The sequence below is a fragment of the Jaculus jaculus genome, chromosome X, assembly GCF_020740685.1.
Source record: "Jaculus jaculus isolate mJacJac1 chromosome X, mJacJac1.mat.Y.cur, whole genome shotgun sequence".
NCBI classification, from domain to species: Eukaryota; Metazoa; Chordata; class Mammalia; order Rodentia; family Dipodidae; genus Jaculus; species Jaculus jaculus.
In genome coordinates this window covers 96485030-96502425 of record NC_059125.1, presented here as the reverse complement: position 1 = coordinate 96502425, position 17396 = coordinate 96485030, and positions in this window count along the sequence as shown.

Here is a 17396-nt window from a genome sequence, read left to right as displayed (position 1 = left end):
ACAATCACCTCTCTCCCCTACCTGCTCTGGTCAGTCACCCCACCCCTTTCGGGTCTCCACTCACAGACAGTGCTCACTCCCATCCCCACACACCTCCAGAAATCCAGGTCATTTTCCTGCTCGTCTTTTCTCAAGCTTCTGGTGTACAGATGCTCTCTGGGGCCTGTCAGAATACTCCCGATCTACCGCGCAGACAAGAGAGGAACATCAAGCAAGAGCCAGTGTGAAGGGACAGCACCCAGGACACAGAGCCCAACAGGTCTCCTTCCTGAAGCAGTAGCAGAGTGGCAGAGGTGACGCATCCACCAGCTGGGCTGCCCTCAGAGCGCGCAAACCAGTCCCGACCCAACCCGGTGGGCTACTGGGGCGCCCACCCGTTCCCCAGCTCCCGCGCCACCATTCCTCCAGCAGCCAAGTCCGCCACAACTGGGAGGGCGCAGACACCGCCGAGGGCGGGGCGGGGCGCCTGGGAACCCCAGAACCAAGCTGGCTGAAAAGCGGTGGGCGCCGCTGGCCTCCAGACCTTCTGATGGAGCGGCCCTCACCGCCGCCCCTCCCCCCACGAACCTCCGCCAGTGGCCTGGCCCGGCCGGTGCAGGTCACCGCTTCCTCACCACCAGGGGTCCCCGGCGCTGCGCACCTCTCCCGGGATCCGCTCCAACCCGCTCGCCTCCTCCGCGCGTGCGCGTGCTGGCTGTCACGGCCCAGGGACCCGCCGTCAGCCGGGCTGCAGTGCGAGACACCCTGCCCGAGACCACGCACAGCACTGCCCACTTCCCCCAACTTGCCTGTACAGGCGCACAGCCCAGGTCGCGGGGCTCCCCTCAACCCCTCGTCCCTTTGGTAGTCGGTCTGCTTCTCGCCGGGGCTCCCACCGCTCTCTGCGCTGGCAGAATGGCAGACAGGCGTCCCGCCCCCACGCCTCTGCACCAAAGCGGGCAGGGGCTGCGCAGGATGCGGCAAGAACCGCTCGCCTCGAGGGTGTCGGGAAGGGGGCGGAGGGATATGGTGCAGTGGGCTCGACGCCCCCTCCCAGGCCCACCATAGATCCGACCAGGAGGTGGGCGGGGCCACACGCAGCCCGGGATGAGCGGCGGCCCCCCACCAGCCCGCCGCGCAGCAGACCCCCGCGCACACTAACGTGACGACCACCACCACTTCTCTGGTGTTGCTACACTGTGGGGGGCGGACAGATAGGGGCTGGGTGGGGGCTTGAGGACCAGCAGTAGAGTGAGGTCTGGAGCTGTGAAAAATGGAGCGAGCAGCGGATGGATACCAAGTTGCTCCTAGCTGAATTGCAGCCCACACTGCACTCCTCTACTCCCTCTCCTGCTCACCCTCCTTCCCAAGCCAGTGGCATAGGGGGTGCTGGGACTATAGGGGACAGGTCACCTAGCAACAGATGGCCAAGAGGGCTTTTAGTGGCTCTCCAATATTTTTCTTTCACTATTTCATGCAGCATTAAAGGAGAGGAAGACACTTGTGCCCCTAAGGCTCCTATCACAAGACTCACCACTGCCCCTCTTCTAAAAGAATGACCACACTAGACCTCCTGCCCTGGAAATTCAACCTCAGGTTTGTGCCACGACCTGTGTGCCACACTGTTTCTCTCTCAAGTGGGAATTTGGTTATTGGCTGGCCCCATAGTTCTCAAAGATAGTCTTTTCCTATCAGGATTTGCATGGTGTCAGTTCTACCTCTCTGGTGCCCCGTAGCCAACTGTTTAGGTTTCAGTTAGGGTCTGAATTGGTTTTGCTGCAATAGTTCTCCGTGAATTCATATCCAACCTTTCTTGATAGGGTTCACCAGAAACTCAGAGGAAAGTCCTGCAGAACCTCTATTTTCTCGACACAGAAACTTGGCTAATTTTAAATCTTCCTTTATCCAATGTACATTTTCTCCCACTTTAAAAATATTTTTTCCTTCTTTCTTTCTTTCTTTCTTTCTTTCTTTCTTTCTTTCTTTCTTTTTTTCTTTCTTTCTTTCTTTCTTTCTTTCTTTCTTTTTTTCGAGGTAGGGTCTCACTCTAGCCCAGGCTGACCTGGAATTTACTATGGAGTCTCAGGGTGGCCTCGAACTCACAGCAATCCTCCTACCTCTGCCTCCCGAGTGCTGGGATTAAAGGTATGCGCCACCACACCCGGCTTTTATTTTATTTCTTTATTTGCAATAAATGAGAGACTGAAAATGGGCACAGCAGGTCCTATTGCCACTGCAAAGAACTACAAATGTAAATGCTATTTTGTGCTTCTGGCTTTATGTGGGTACTGGGGAAACTAATGCCTAGCAAATGCTCTTAACTGCTGACCTATCTCTCAAGCCCCTTGTTCCCCTCTTCTTGATCCTCTCTTTTTCCTGCTTCCTGTATGGGAATAAAAGCATTGGGATTAAGCACATATAAATGCTGTTACCCCTTAATTTTTTATAACTTTACCTTTTCTTCATGGTAGGGTCTCACTCTAGCCCAGGCTGACCTGGAATTCACTATGGAGTCTCAGAGTGGCCTCAAACTCATGGCAATCATCCTACCTCTGCCTCCTGAGTGCTGGGATTAAAGGTGTATGCCACCATGCCTGGCTTAACTTTACTTTTTAAAATAATTTTATTTACTTAAAAGAGAGAATGAGAGATGCAGATAGAATGGGCCCACCAGGGCCTCCAGCCATTGAAAAGGAATTCCAGACACATGCATCTACTAGTGCATCTGGTTTTCATGGGTCCTGGGGGATTGAAACCTGGGTCCTACTTTGGCTTTGTAGGCAAGCACTTTAAGTGCTGAACCGTCTCTCCAGCCCATCCTTTCAAATTTTGAAAGTCATTTAAACACCTTCCTCATATTTGTCAGAATAATGCCCCCCCACCTCTCCATATCCTCTTCTCCTGAACATATGGACATATATTGCCTAGCTAAGGTGAGGTGTGGTTGCAGATGGAACTAAGGTTACTAATTGGTTAAATTTAACATAAAATAAATAAATGTTCATGTAATTGTAACAGTACTTAGTTGTGGCAGAAAGAGGAATAAGTGTCTGTGTGAGAGAACCCAAGGTGGTTGGTGGCACATGCCAGTAATCCTAGCACATATGAGATGGAAACAGGAGGATCATGAGTTCAAGGCTACATAGTAAGTGCAAAGCCATCCTGGATTACACAAGACACAGTGAGGATACAACAGAAAATAAGGAGAAACACCTGTTATCATGGAGCATACATTCACTCTTCTTTCTTTTTTATGAACATTTGTTTATTTGTATTAATTATAAACTTTGCTTTATGAACAAATTTCATGTTGGTCATATTCCCCTCAGGTTATCCTCTTATATCCCCTCTCCCCAGACCCCATTCTACTGAGGGCCCTCCTCAGTGGAGTTATTAGTATTTTCTCTGTGGTCATAAAGGCATCAGTTAGTACTATGATCATTTTGGAGGGGGATAAATTAAATCACATCCTTAAGCACATTTAGAAAAATGTGTTATTTGAATTGATCACATGGTAGATCTTGACTTGATTGGGTTTTCATTTCTTTGTTTTTTTAAATATATATATATTTATATAAAATATTGTTGACAATTTCTGTACTTACAGACAACAAACCATGGAACTTCCCTTCCTTCCCCCGCCTTTCCCTTCAAAACTCCACTCTCTGTTATATCCCTTCCCTCTCTCCATCTATTTTAATTTGAGGTCATCATCTTTTTCTCCTATTATGAGGGTCTTGTGTAGGTATTGCTAGGCACTGTGAAGTCTTGGATATCGAGGCCAATTTCTGTCTGTACAATTGTATGTAAGGAGTGGTACCCTTCCTTTGGCTCTTACATTCTTTCCACCACCTCTTCTGCAATGAACCCTGAGTCTTGGAGGACATGAGATGTTTCAGTGCTGGACACTCCTCCTTCCCTTTTACTTAGCACTATGTTGCCTTTGGGTCATCCCAGTGGTCATTGCCATCTGAAAAGAGGAGCTTCTCTAACCAAAATGAGCATTAATATATGAATATGAACATTAAGTGTAGTGCTTCCAAGGCAATTTGGTGACTGTAATATATGCATTTATCCACACAAGAGCAGGCTTTATACCTCTAGGCTCATGACCTCCCCTGTCACAGGCTTTTGATTAGGTTCTCAGTACCAGCCATGTATTCCCTCCTATAGAGCAGACCTTCAGTTTAATTAGAGAGCAGTTGGTTTCCCCCAGAGAAGGCATGCCACTATTGCACTTCTTGATTCATTTGGTCTGTCTGGCCAAACTTGAGGCTTCCAGTGTCCATTATTTTTACCACTGATGGCTTCTGTCTCCCATAGGGCTGCATACAGTGCAGCTCTTTTCAGCTTTCATTTGGCTGGTATACAGGGAGAAGGTTTTCTGCTAAGCACCAGCTTGATTTCTCAGTGACTTTGCTGCTCAGTCATGTGAAGTCTCTTTCTCATGGGAAACCAAGGGCTTTGGCAATAGCCTATAATGTTTTGGAGGCAACAGGGAACTCCCTGGCCAACAGCTCACTGGAAGGTAGCTCATCCCTGGCACTGAAATTTTTCTAGTAACAATCTATTGCTTCTGGATGTACTGTTATTTAAGAAAGTAGATTTTCATATGTCTTATTCAGAATCTTTTGAATTTTGATTGACCTCCCCCACCCTTCTTTTATACAATCTCACACTCTTTCTTTATCAATCTTCTATTGTAAAACTTTACAGAAATGTAATAACAATGGCAACCCAAGTTTCTCTGGTAATTCTGGGAGTGCGAGAATCTTGATATCATGACATTTGCTTACACAAGATTGGTTCTACTAGACACTGGGAAGTTTTACTGCCAGACTGAAATGCCTATGGGACCCTTTGTTATGAATTCATTTAGAAAGCACCGATTTTGTCAGGAGAACATTCGCTGTCCTGAGAGCAGTATATTCTAAGCTCATTTGTATTAGCTCATAGTGGTACTTCAAAATACAAACTAGTACCAGATACACTATTACTGCTTTCATAGAACATTTGAGAATACAAGCACAGATAAATTAAATATCATCCTTAAAGTCAGAGACCAAATTAAAAATTGAAACATGATACTGAGTGCTAAGCACAATTTACTGCCTCTTGAAATGGACTTTAGACTGACAGGCTACAACAGCCATAACACTTGTACTAGCATCTCTGTATTCCTGATTCGATCCTGAAATTTTAGATTTCAGGATCAACCCCCTCCTCCCTACATGCATTCAGTTCTGGCCCAGAGACAGCTGTGCTGACTCATCATTCCTAACATTCTCACCTGCCCACTCAACCTTACCACTCCAACCCCTCATATTTGTAAAGTTGTACACTACCATATCCTTTGCCTGTGCATCTTGTGTGATCTCTTCTTGTTCCTGTCAATCACCATGGACACAGACCTATTTTCACCTATTTACCTTAATGACATATGATGTCAAACATCTACTAAATATGTTAATTTGATAAATGATTGGGTTTTTTTTGCCAGCTATTGGGTTGTTTTTTTCACCACTGGTATGTTTTAAGGGTTCTTTGTATATTTTGATAATCTTTTTTTGCCTTTTAATTTTTCTTCTATTAAATTTCATTTTAAAAGCAAAGATTAAAAAATAGAACATAATGAGATTTATCCCATGTAATTGCAAGGAAATTGAACAAATTAAACATGAGAACTCAAGTAGCTTATGAAATCTAATTTTGAAATTTTACAACTATATTTAACAGCATTGCTAGGGATATAGTTCAATGGCCTTCTACAAGCTAGGCAAGTGCTTAGCCAGTGAACTATTTTGATAATCTTTTAAATTGGATGTCTATTTTGTAATGATTTTTCTGTCTCTGGCTTATCATTTCATTGCTCAATATTGATATGGCATTATTATATTATATTATATTATATTATATTATATTATATTATATTATAATATATTCTTCCAAGTGTGTTCAAATGATCCTTAATGGTCCTTTTTCCCTGTCATGGGATCAAAGCCAGGTACATACATTGAATTTAGTGTTACATCTCTCATTTGCTTTAATTTGCAACAGTTTTCTGGATTTTCTTGACTGATTCTGTCCCCATTCTAATATATATTCTGTAAACTATCTAAGAAACTTGTCTTACACTCTCAGCTAAGAAGAAATTCTTCCTTTTCTTGTGAAAGTTTTACAGATGATTTTTTTATCATCAAGTCTATGTTCTGTCATAATTTATTTATTTATTTATTCATTTAGTTAGTTAGTTAGTTTTTGGTATGTGTATTGAAGCAGAAGCCAAGGTTAATTTTCTTCCATATGCACATAAAAATATTTTTTATTTGTTTGGAGCGAGAGAAGGAGGAAGGAGTGAGAAAATGGACATGCCAGGGCCTCCTGCACTGTAAATGAACTCCAGATGCATGTGCCATTTTGTGCATCTGGCTTTACTTGGCTACTGGGGAATCAAACCCAGGTCATCAGGCTTTGCAAGCAAGTACATTAACAGCTGAGCCATCTCTCCATCCTTCTAGCATTATTTATTTAAAAAAAGTCCACTGGAATGCTGTGGTTCATTTGTAGAAAAATTGAATGATTTTTCCAAATAAGGGTCTAATTATAGGCTTGTCCACTAATGCAGTTTTTTTTTTCACTTTTGTTGTAGTATGGTTTTATAATCAGGCATAGTTTGATAATTCCATGGCCACCTTGGAATAGAGATTACTTTGGCTGGGTAATAACTAAGCAGAACACTACAATGATAGCTGGATCTATGATAATGGAACTGTTAACATTCCCTAGTAGAAGGAGAAGGGAAGGGGTTACAATACCCTCACCTGGAATTTTAGCCATTACTCCATTCTGACTGGCATCACCACCCCGTCAGCTGCAAGTGATTTGGGGACATGCTAGATTATATAGGATGTGGATGGTTAACTGTATGGGGGACTCCATAATGCAGGTTCTGTGAGGGTGTTATAACCATTCTGGTAGGAAGGAAGATATAAACAAACACTTGGACCCTTCTCTTTGGCTATCATACTTTATTTTTATCTTCACAGTTGTTAGGGTGTATGTGCATGCAAATGAGTGTGTGTGCATGCCAGGGTCTCTTGTAACTGCAAATAAATGCCCATCCGGCTTTACATGGGTGGCTGGGGAGTTGAATCTGTCAGCAGACTTTGCAAGCAAGCCCCTTTAACCATGGAGTCATCTCCTCGACCCTTGGCTATCAAACTATTGAAACAATAAACCCCCAAGAAGTTGAAATATCCCCCAAAATCTTATGCTTGAAAAAGAAATAGGCCCAGCCAGAGGAACATGCATTTAGGAAAGATTTATAACTTGTTAGATGACCTCGAATGAGAGATTAGAGTTGAGACAATGGGACAGTTGAAAGCAGATCTTGACTGGGACTTCTTAACTACATATAACCTTGCCTTCTATTTAAACCTGAACCTCATGCCAGGAACCGGAAGAAGGACTTTGGGGAGACACTGGAACTCTCTGTTCTTCCCAATGTGTCCACACTGAGAAAATATCTTTCTGTGTTTTTTGCTATTGTTTGTTTAATTAACTCTTTGAGGATGGGTGGTTATACCTGGTTTGTTTGGTATTTGTGTGTATGTGTGTGGGGAGGGAGGGGCTAAGTTTAGGCTCTGACTGCAGTAATTCTGGTAACATTGTCATGCATTATTGGGTAAGATTTTGAAGTGATGCAGCTGTTCTGAAGTAACCCATGCTCCTGTAAGTAACACCTCACCCATGATCTAAAGTGAGCCCAATAAGCTCATTAGCTCACCAAGTTGGAATTTTGTGGAATTATTACTTTAGTCTGCCATTTGTGCCCTATTTCAAGTGAAATGACTTTTGTTCACATCTCATTAAACATTCAGGTAACAGGGATGGAGAGATGGCTTAGCTGTTAAGGTGCTTGCCTGCGAAACCTAAGGACCCATGTTTGAATCTCCAGATCCCATATAAGCCAGACACACAAAGGTGAGGCAAGCACAAGGTCACACATGCCCACTAGTTGGCACAAGCATCTGGAGTTAAATTTCAGTGGCTGAGGCCCTGGAATGCCAATTCTCTCTCTCTCTCTCTCTCTAAAATTAATTAATTAATTAAAAAAAACCCCTATGGCCATACCACTGCCTAATCTCTTAAAAAAAAAAAAACCAAAAAAACAAACAAAAAAAAAACTTGTGTAACAAAATTTTCCAAATGTAGGCCATGACAAAACCAAGATGATTTAGAAGAAGCATTTGTCTGGCCCTTGTTTTGGGTAGGAAGACAAGCAACTGAGGCTGAATTATGAGTGGAGCATCCACAGTGTCAATCTTTTTTGTTGTTGTTGTTTTTCGAGGTAGGGTCTCACTCTGGCTCAGGCTGAACTGGAATTCACTATGAAGTTTCAGGGTGGCCTTGAACTCTTGGAGATCCTCCTACCTCTGCCTCCCGAGTGCTGGGATTAAAGGCGTGTGCCACCACGCCCAGCTCACGGTGTCAATCTTAATATGAACATACCTCCTCATGCTTCCCCCAAGGTGTGAGCTCACCCATCCCATGTACTATGTAAATGTACCTGTGGTAGTTTGAATTAGGTATCTCCAATAAACTCATGCGTTTCGAATGCTTGGTTCCCAGCAGATATCAATTTGGGAGGTGGAGCCTTGTTGGAGGACATGTGTTGCTGGGGATGGACCTTGAGACCTATTAACCCCTAGCTTGCCAGTGTTAGTGAGAATCACTCTTCTCCTACTATTTCTCCATACTGTGACTTTGCTTAGGCCATGTTTACCCCTGCCATCATGAAGCTTCCCCTCAAGACTGTATGCCAAAATAAACCCTCTCCTCCCATAATCTACTTCTGGTCAGGAGCTTTGTCCCAGCAACGAGATGGTAACTACAACAGTGCCTTCTTCCTATGGAGATAGTTGTATAGGTCTTGCTGTAGGTAGTTACACATGTAGCTAAGCTGAGCCATCTGGAGGTGGTATAACCATGGTGGGGTAATCTAGGGTGACTGTCTTCTTCTATGTGGCTGCCACATGAATACAAGGATGCCTTGGACATGGTGAAAGGACTACAGAATACATTGTAGTCCCTGAGAGAAGTACACATGTGTCTAGATTGCTGACAAGCTGTCATATCTGTTTACATGACCACTGTTATGCATAATAAAACATGTAAATGAGGCCAAGATGGCTGTCCCAGCAAGAACTTGCCATGTAATGAAGCAGTTACAAAAGTAAAGGGTCAATTAGCTAGCATCCTGCACATTAGACTCTAATTTGGGAGATAAATGGGATAAAAAGAGAGAATAAGATGGAGATGATAGTTTACCAGTTGTTGCAGTAAGTGAGGTGCTAGAAGGGGAAGGGAATACAAATTAGAACTGTGTTAAATAGTCCCTCTGTGGGATACAAAAACTTGAAACCCATGAGAAGAAAGATGAGTCAGACAATGAGGAGAAAGAAAGTAAGGTAGAAGTGATAGAAGAGATTGCTAAAGTGCTATCTTTAATACACAAAGGAAGGGAAACATCTATGATTCAACTTGCAAAAAGGGGCTTTGATAATAGCATCTTTCAGAAAGCCATGCCCATATTCTGTCTCAGCACTACTTGAATTAGCAAGGGTATTTAAGCAAGAAGTGAAAGAACCTTTAATGGCCTGGATTATGTGTTTGTCAGTCATGTAGGTAGATGAAATCAATATGAATGCTCTGCAAGTGGAGAAACTGAGTAATGTAACTTTGCATCTCTCCTTGAGACAGACCTGAGGCAACAAAAAAAAAAATCACTCCCTCACCATCTGAGGTCCCCCTAAATATCAGGGGTTGGAAGACAATATAGGAGGGGCAGGCATACGAGTTTATCAAAAAAGAAACCACTGTTCTCTAGAGTTAAGAACAACGTTAATCAGTTGAGATCCTGGAGCTAGAATGGGGCTTTATTGGCCTTGCTGAACTCCATGATGGAATATGATGTTTATGAGGTAGGAAAGATTTTAGTTGTATCTGAGTGACAGACCAGAATGCAAATACAGTTCTTAAAATGGAAAAGCAATTGAAAAGAGACAAGAACATGGCAAAGCAGACAAAGGATCACTCAAACTCAAATGAGAGGGGTCTGGAGAGATGGCTTAGCATTAAGTGCTTGCCTGTGAAGGCTAAGGCCTCCATTTGAGGCTCAATTCCCCAGGACCCAGGTAAGCCAGATGTGCAAGGTGGCACATGCATCTGGAGTTTGTTACAGTGGCTGAAGGCCCTGGTGTACCCATTCTCTTTCTATCTATCTGCTTCTTTCTCTGTCTATTGCTGTTAAATAAAAATGAACAAAAAATTTAAAAAATCAAATGGAGCAAGATTTGAAATTAACATGGCAAAATTTGTGTTGAGTAGGATTTCCTAGAGGAGAAAATAATAGAAGGCTAAAAGCTGTGCTAGCTAAGATATAGAAGGCTTTAAAACCTAAACAAATAGTGGGAAGCATAAATTATAAAAGAATATAGGTAAAAGGCCAAGCTTGTCCCAGGGTGAACAACTTCCTCCAGAGTAAACTGTGGACATTTCTCTCCTGTAAAGAAGTACATTAATGGGGGGGGGGAGGGAATTAGCATGGGATATTTTTTTATAATCATGGAAAATGCTAATAAAAATTAAAAAATAAATAAAAAATAAAATAGAAAGAAAACAAGTTAAAGACAAAAAAAGGGGGGGTAGCAAGGTGGAAATTGGGAAGTTAAACCATTTTAAAATAAAAGACATGCTAACAAAAAAAGAAGTATATTGAGCATGGAGATTGTTGGCCAAGCCTGGGGCCCTTTCTGTAGCTGAGGAGGAGAAAGCTGCAGTGTTTGCAGTTTCCCTGCAGGTCCAGAGCCTGCCAGACCCGGTGAGCCCACTTCAGTGGTGGGCACAGAGACAAGAGTGCAATCTCATTCCTCCTTGGCCCAAGACTGGACCAGACAACTTTTGCTTGCCTCAACTGAGCCCAACAAGGCTGAGGAGAAGCATGATAGCCACATGGAAGTGCCCAATGATGAGAAAGGGAAATAGTTCATGGAAAATATTGATGGATTATAGAAAGCAAAATAATGTTGTGCCTCCTCCATGCAATTATGTCAGACATTGTTCTTTTGATGAAATAGTCGATATAAGGAATGACATATGTTCATACTGTAATGTACCTTGCCAGCATTTGTCTTTAGTATCCCCTAGCTGCTGAATTCTGAGGCTAACTGGCACTTACTTGGAATGGATGGTGATGGACCTTCATTGATCATTTACAACCTCTATGAAATGGTTTCATTGTATGAATGGTATAATGCTAACCTCTGAGTATCTTACAGATTTGAAAAAAAAAAGTATCTGGAAGAACAATCAAAATAACAATAGTTGAACTTGAAAACTTGTATCCTGTATGGGTAAGAAAGGTCTACAATAATAGTCATGGAGTTGTTATCACTCCCTAAAAGAGGGATGGTCAAAGTATCCTCACCTGGGATTCCAGCCATTACTCCCTCCTCCCACCCAGCTGCAAGTGATACTGGGAGATGGTAGAATATACATGGGACTCTGTGATATAGCTTCCTTGAGGTCAGCATCCATTAAAGAATAGTGATTTATAGTTCCATAGCTGTTTTGGGGTCACCAATGTTCCTGTAAGCCCTCATCTGCTGTTTTGGGGTCACCAATGTACTGTAAGCCCTCATCCAATGCTCTTTAATTAAGCCAGTAAGCTCTCTGGTTCAAGGTTTACTTTGGTGGAACTTTTACTTTTGTCTGTCATGGGTGCCTTATCTAAGTTTAACAGATGCTTGTGTGTGTCTTAACAGGAAAGTTCATATGGCAACCCTCATGCCATTATCCAATCCTGTAGCAGAACTTGCCAGCATTGTCCATGTGGTACTGTATTTACTGACATGACAAATGCAAGTTGAGAGTCATCAGTATTTCACCATGGTCCTGAGAATCACTGAAGAAAGACAATGTGTGGCAGGTTTGGATTTCCTGCAAGGAGTCCCTGAGAGGCCCTAATATGGAGTGGTGAAAATGAAGACCAATTTGTAATAAAAACTCTAGGATGGTGGAGATGCCAGGATCAGGAATGTCTGCCAAAGAAAATTGCATGCTTGAAGCAGTTCCTGCTCAAGAGAGGTTAAGTGTGCTACAGGTATCAGAGTTGGAAAGACAAGGTACCTAAGCTTTTTGGAGCCCAGATGATTTCATCACTGAGTCCTAGATACCAAATATGAAGCTGCAGGATTTGGTGTTTGCCCTGCTTGATTTCTGTCTTGCTTTGACCCAATCTTTTCTTGCTGTACCTCTATTCCTTCCTTTAGGAATGGGAATGTTTACTTTGTGCTATTATACATTAGATGTATATAATTTAAGCTTTATATTTTCTAAAAAATGTTTGTATTGACAATTTTCATATATATACATAAAATGTATTCTACAGGGGTTCACAACTATGAGAGTATCTTGAGTCTATGAAGAGACTGTACACTTTGGGCCTTTAAACAGTACTGGGAATGTTAAAGACTTTGGACATATTTGATGTTGAAATGAACACATTTTGCCATGAAATGACCATGAGCCTATGGGGTTCAGGGGAAGAATTTTGAAGATAATGTAACCCCCCAATTGGGTAATGTATTTGAACACTTGGCCCCCAGTCAGTTGATAGCATCATTTGGAAAGGCTGTGAGAACTTTAGATGGTGGAACCTTGCTGGAGGAAGTGGGTCACTGGTGATAGGTCTGCAGGTTCTATAGCTTGGCTCTACTTCCTGTTCACTTTCTGCTTCCTTACTCTGGCTGCAATATGACTAGATACTCTGCCTTACCTTCTCTGCCATAATAGACTATGCACTTTCAAATGTAAGTCAAAGTAAACCTTTTCCTTCCTTACATCCTTCTGGTTAAGTATTTGTTCATAGAAACAAAAAAGTAACTACACAAATGGTTATTCAAATACATCAAATATTGGAACTAAGCTGGGCATGGTGGTGCATGCCTTTGATCCCAGCACTTGGGAGGCAGAGGTTAGAGGATTTCCATAAGTTTGAGGCCACTCTGAGACAACATAGTGAATTTCAGGTCAGCCTGGGCTAGAGTGAGACCCTACCTTAAAAAAATGCAGCTATTAAAATGATCAGACTTGTAAGTAACATGGTGTGGTAATTTGAATGTATATCCCCCAGTAGATTAGGCTCAGTTATTTTATTAAAGCTTGTCTCCATCTGCCTAGCTAGAGGAGGTTTTTACTGGGAAGTGTTACTGGGGCAGATCTCAACTCCAGGCCAAAGGTATGCAGAGAAGTCTAATCACTGGTGGAGTCCCCTGCTGTTTATGCTGCTGTTTTGTGCTTACTTGTGTTGCTGACTGGTGCTTCATGAATGGGAACCAGTTTCTTCTGCCATTTATGGAATTTCCCTTGCACCTGTAAGCTGAAATAAATCCCATTCCTCTAATAAACAGTGTCTGTTTGGAAGCTCATCATAGCAACATGGACCTGACTAAAACACAAGGTAAACTAGAATTATTCAGTGAAAATGAGTAAAAAAAAAAAAAGATACAAAAAGTAAACTCTCTTCCAAAGAGAGAAAACTCATCAAACATTTATAAAGTTTGTGATAGGATACCTGGAAAGTATGGCAAAAATGGAGACTCATGGAAAAGGATCCTTACTGAAATTATCTAACTATATAGCTCCCTAGCATTTAGCAGAGGAGGCAGATACTCCAATAGGTAAGCCACATAGCCCTGGTGAATATAGACAGTGAGTCCTACTTTCAAAACAAAAACACAGACATTTCAGGTATCAAAATTAATTGCAGATTTTGGTGAGATTCAACCAGTCTCTGGGTTAGTAGTGGAGAGGAATCCCATTCTGTCATTCTGCATGCCTCAGAGAGCAGCAACCAAGTAAAATCTTGAGAAATTTTTCCTTCTCACACAGAAGCCCAATCATCTGTAGCTAGTATCCACATATGAGGTACTTGGCTTTCTGGGCATGGGTTACCTCACTTAGTATAATCCTTTCCAGATCCAACCATTTTTCTGCAAATTTCATCACTTCATTTTTCTTTTTTTCTTTTTCTTTTTTTTTTTTTTTTTGGTTTTTCGAGTTAGGGTCTCACTCTGGCTCAGGCTGACCTGGAATTCACTATGTAGTCTCAGGGTGGCCTCGAACTCTCGGCAATCCTCCTACCTCTGCCTCCCGAGTGCTGGGATTAAAGGCGTGTACCACCACGCCCGGCTCACTTCATTTTTCTTTACCTCTGAGTAGAACTCCATTGTATAAATGTGCCACATCTTCAAATAAACCATATGGAATCCTCCAGTTTCGGACAATGGAACACTCAGGAGCCATAGATCATTGTTAGAAAATTTTCAGTGCCAGGGATGGGATCCCTCCAGTAAGTTGTTGGCCTGGGAGGTCCCTAATGCCCCCAAAACATTACAGGCCATTGCTGAGGACCTTGGGTTCCCACCAGGAATAGATGGTAAGACCTGATTGCTGAAGTCTCCACATACTGCAAGGCCACTGAGAAATCCTACTGGAACTGAGCTGATAAGCTCCTCCATGTAGACCAGCTGACAGAAAGCTGGAAGAAGCACTTATACATGGAGTTCAATGGGAGAAAGAGACAACACCAGTGAAGATACTCAACAGTGGACACTGCAAGCCTTATAATTGGCCAGCCAGGCCAGATGAGCCAATGGGTGCAATAGTGGTACATCTGTCATGGTGGAAACCACCTGCCCTCCAATCGGACTGGAGGCCCGCTCTATGGGGGGGGGGGGAATACATCCCTAATACTGAAAAGTTAAAACAGGGGTAGTCATGAGCCCTAGGAGTGTAACATCTGCTGATATCTGAAAAAATGTATATACTATGCTTATCAATCTGCCCAGTAAGCACTTCTCTTAATATTCATACCCTTATATTAATGCTATTCTCACTTTGGGTAGAGAATTTTGTCTTTTCAGATGGCAGTGACCTTGGGATGACTCAGAAGGTATCATAATTCTGGAAAGCAGTGACTGGAGTATTGAGTAACATCTCGATCACACCTTCCAAGGCTCAGGGTCTAATGTGGAAGAGGTGGCAGAGAGAATGTAAGAGCCAAAGGAAAGGTAGGACTCCTTACAATGTGCTCCCTCCAGACAAAAAATGGCCTGGATTTCCATGACCTCATAGTGCCTGACACTACCTACACAAGACCATCATAAGAGGAGGAAAAGATCATGACATCAAAATAAAAGATTGATTGAGATGGGGAGGAGATATGATGGAGTATGGAATTTCAAAAGGGAAAGTGTGGGAGGGAGGGAGGGTATTAACATGGGTTATTTTGTATAATCATGTAAAATGTTAATAAAAATTGAGGAAAAAAAAAGAAAAATAAATCTTGAGAGAAAACCTGTTATTTGAAATTAGGCTGCCCTGAAGGACTGAGAATAGGAAACAACCACAAAATAGGGAGGCAGAACTTAATTTGCAACAACCTTAAGAACAAACTTGTCTTATTGGTTTGAACCAGAACTGCAAATTGTATCTCCTCCAGCAAGACAATTTTCTATATGAAACATTACAGGGAAGTAAAGACTTAAAAATTCATTGCACCAAGGAAGAAATATTGACTTAGGACAAGAGAGAGCCAGGATGGTAGTTCTGGAGAACCTCAGGGTCAGATGTTGACAAGCCAAAGGGAGCAGACAGCAGGCTTGGCTCAAGCAAAAAAAAAAAAAGTGCATACAGAAAAAGTAGGCTTACTCTCGATTGCACAGAGCAGATCTCACTAACTGAGAATAACCCTGGATTTTGTGAATCAACCTGTGGAGCCATTTATCTTATGTTCACTTCTGAAAAGTCCAGAAACTCTGAAGCTTCAATAATCTAGTTTTTGCCCATCGATTTTCAGTTGATCTAACAACTCCCTACCCTTACTCAGGCTATTTCCCTTCCATACCTAATTTTAGTAATGAATATCCTAATATATACCATACTATCCCTATATGTTTATCATCCAATAGTTATTAGAGCTAAAGGGATAACCATTTGTAACTGCCTCATATGACATGTGCATAGAGGGCAAACTCAACAGATGTGATTGCTTGTGAATTTAATATTGTACTTTGGATGTAATATAGGAGTCACACCAGGTACACTGAGCACATGGATTGAGGGTTTGACTTCTGAACTATGTACTTCAATTACTTCAACCTAGCCCTACTTGAATACTGCAAATACTTAAACCCAAATAATATAGCTCATAAAATTCAGACAATAAACTAAGCCCAGATGTGTAATATCCAATATAGTTTATAAAACTATGAGTAGATCTCTGTGGGCAAGCAGCTGAAAGTCACTGTGAATTTGTTCTAATCTGCATGCCCAGCAGAACCAAGTGGCACTAGTGAGCACAGAAGAAACCACCAGGAAGTACTTCTCCTCACAAATACTAGTCTTGCAGGATTAGAAGCTATAGGATAGTATAGAGATTGACTGAGGTCACTGGAAGGACCAAGAAATGTTTCAACTTTTCCTCTGAGACTGCAGCTGAAGCCAAGGGCTCTCCCTTTCTGCTCTCCAGCACAGCACTGAATATAGCCAAGTCTACCAAGAAGGGAGCTAATTCTTCTTCTCAACAAACATGGCTAGAAACTCACTTCAAATGGTTAGTGGTGTGAACACCACTGGGTGATACATAACCCACATAGCATTCTATAGGTTTTAACCAGAAGTGCAAAATTCTACAACCCCCTTCAATGTAGTTTATTACATAAAACATTACAGAAAGAGAAATAATTCGACACTTCCCCTGCCCCCCAGCAGCAGTTACAATATCATTTTTTGGACAAAACACCCAAATAGAAGCAGCTTATGGAAGGAAAGGGTTTATTTTTTGGCTTAAAATTTGAAGTTTCATCATGGTGGGGAAAGGATGGGAAGAACAAGTATCAGGGTGTTACATCACCACAGCAGTAGGGCGGGTGTACTGAGAATGAATAAGCTAGCACTGGCAAATGGAGCTGGGCTATAAAATCTGAAGCCCCCCCCCCACAGTGACATATTTATTTCAGAAAGACTCCACCACCCCAAAGCACTACCAGCTGGGGACTCAGTATGAGGATTAATCATAAACACATGAGGACACAGGGATCCTTTCATATTCAAATCTATTTTCTAATATACATATATGTATCTCATGGTGGTTTTGCTTTTGTTTGTCTTATTAAGTTAGGTTTTAGGATTATTCTGTATGTTTTCCCACCCAGTCTATGATTAGGCACTTTCTACTACTTTTCCCATGCAGTATGCATACTTATCCTCTCATTCCACCTCTTTTACCCTCTCTTCATTATTTCTTCCTTTTCATATCTCATAACCACAAACCTCCATGCATTTAAAACATT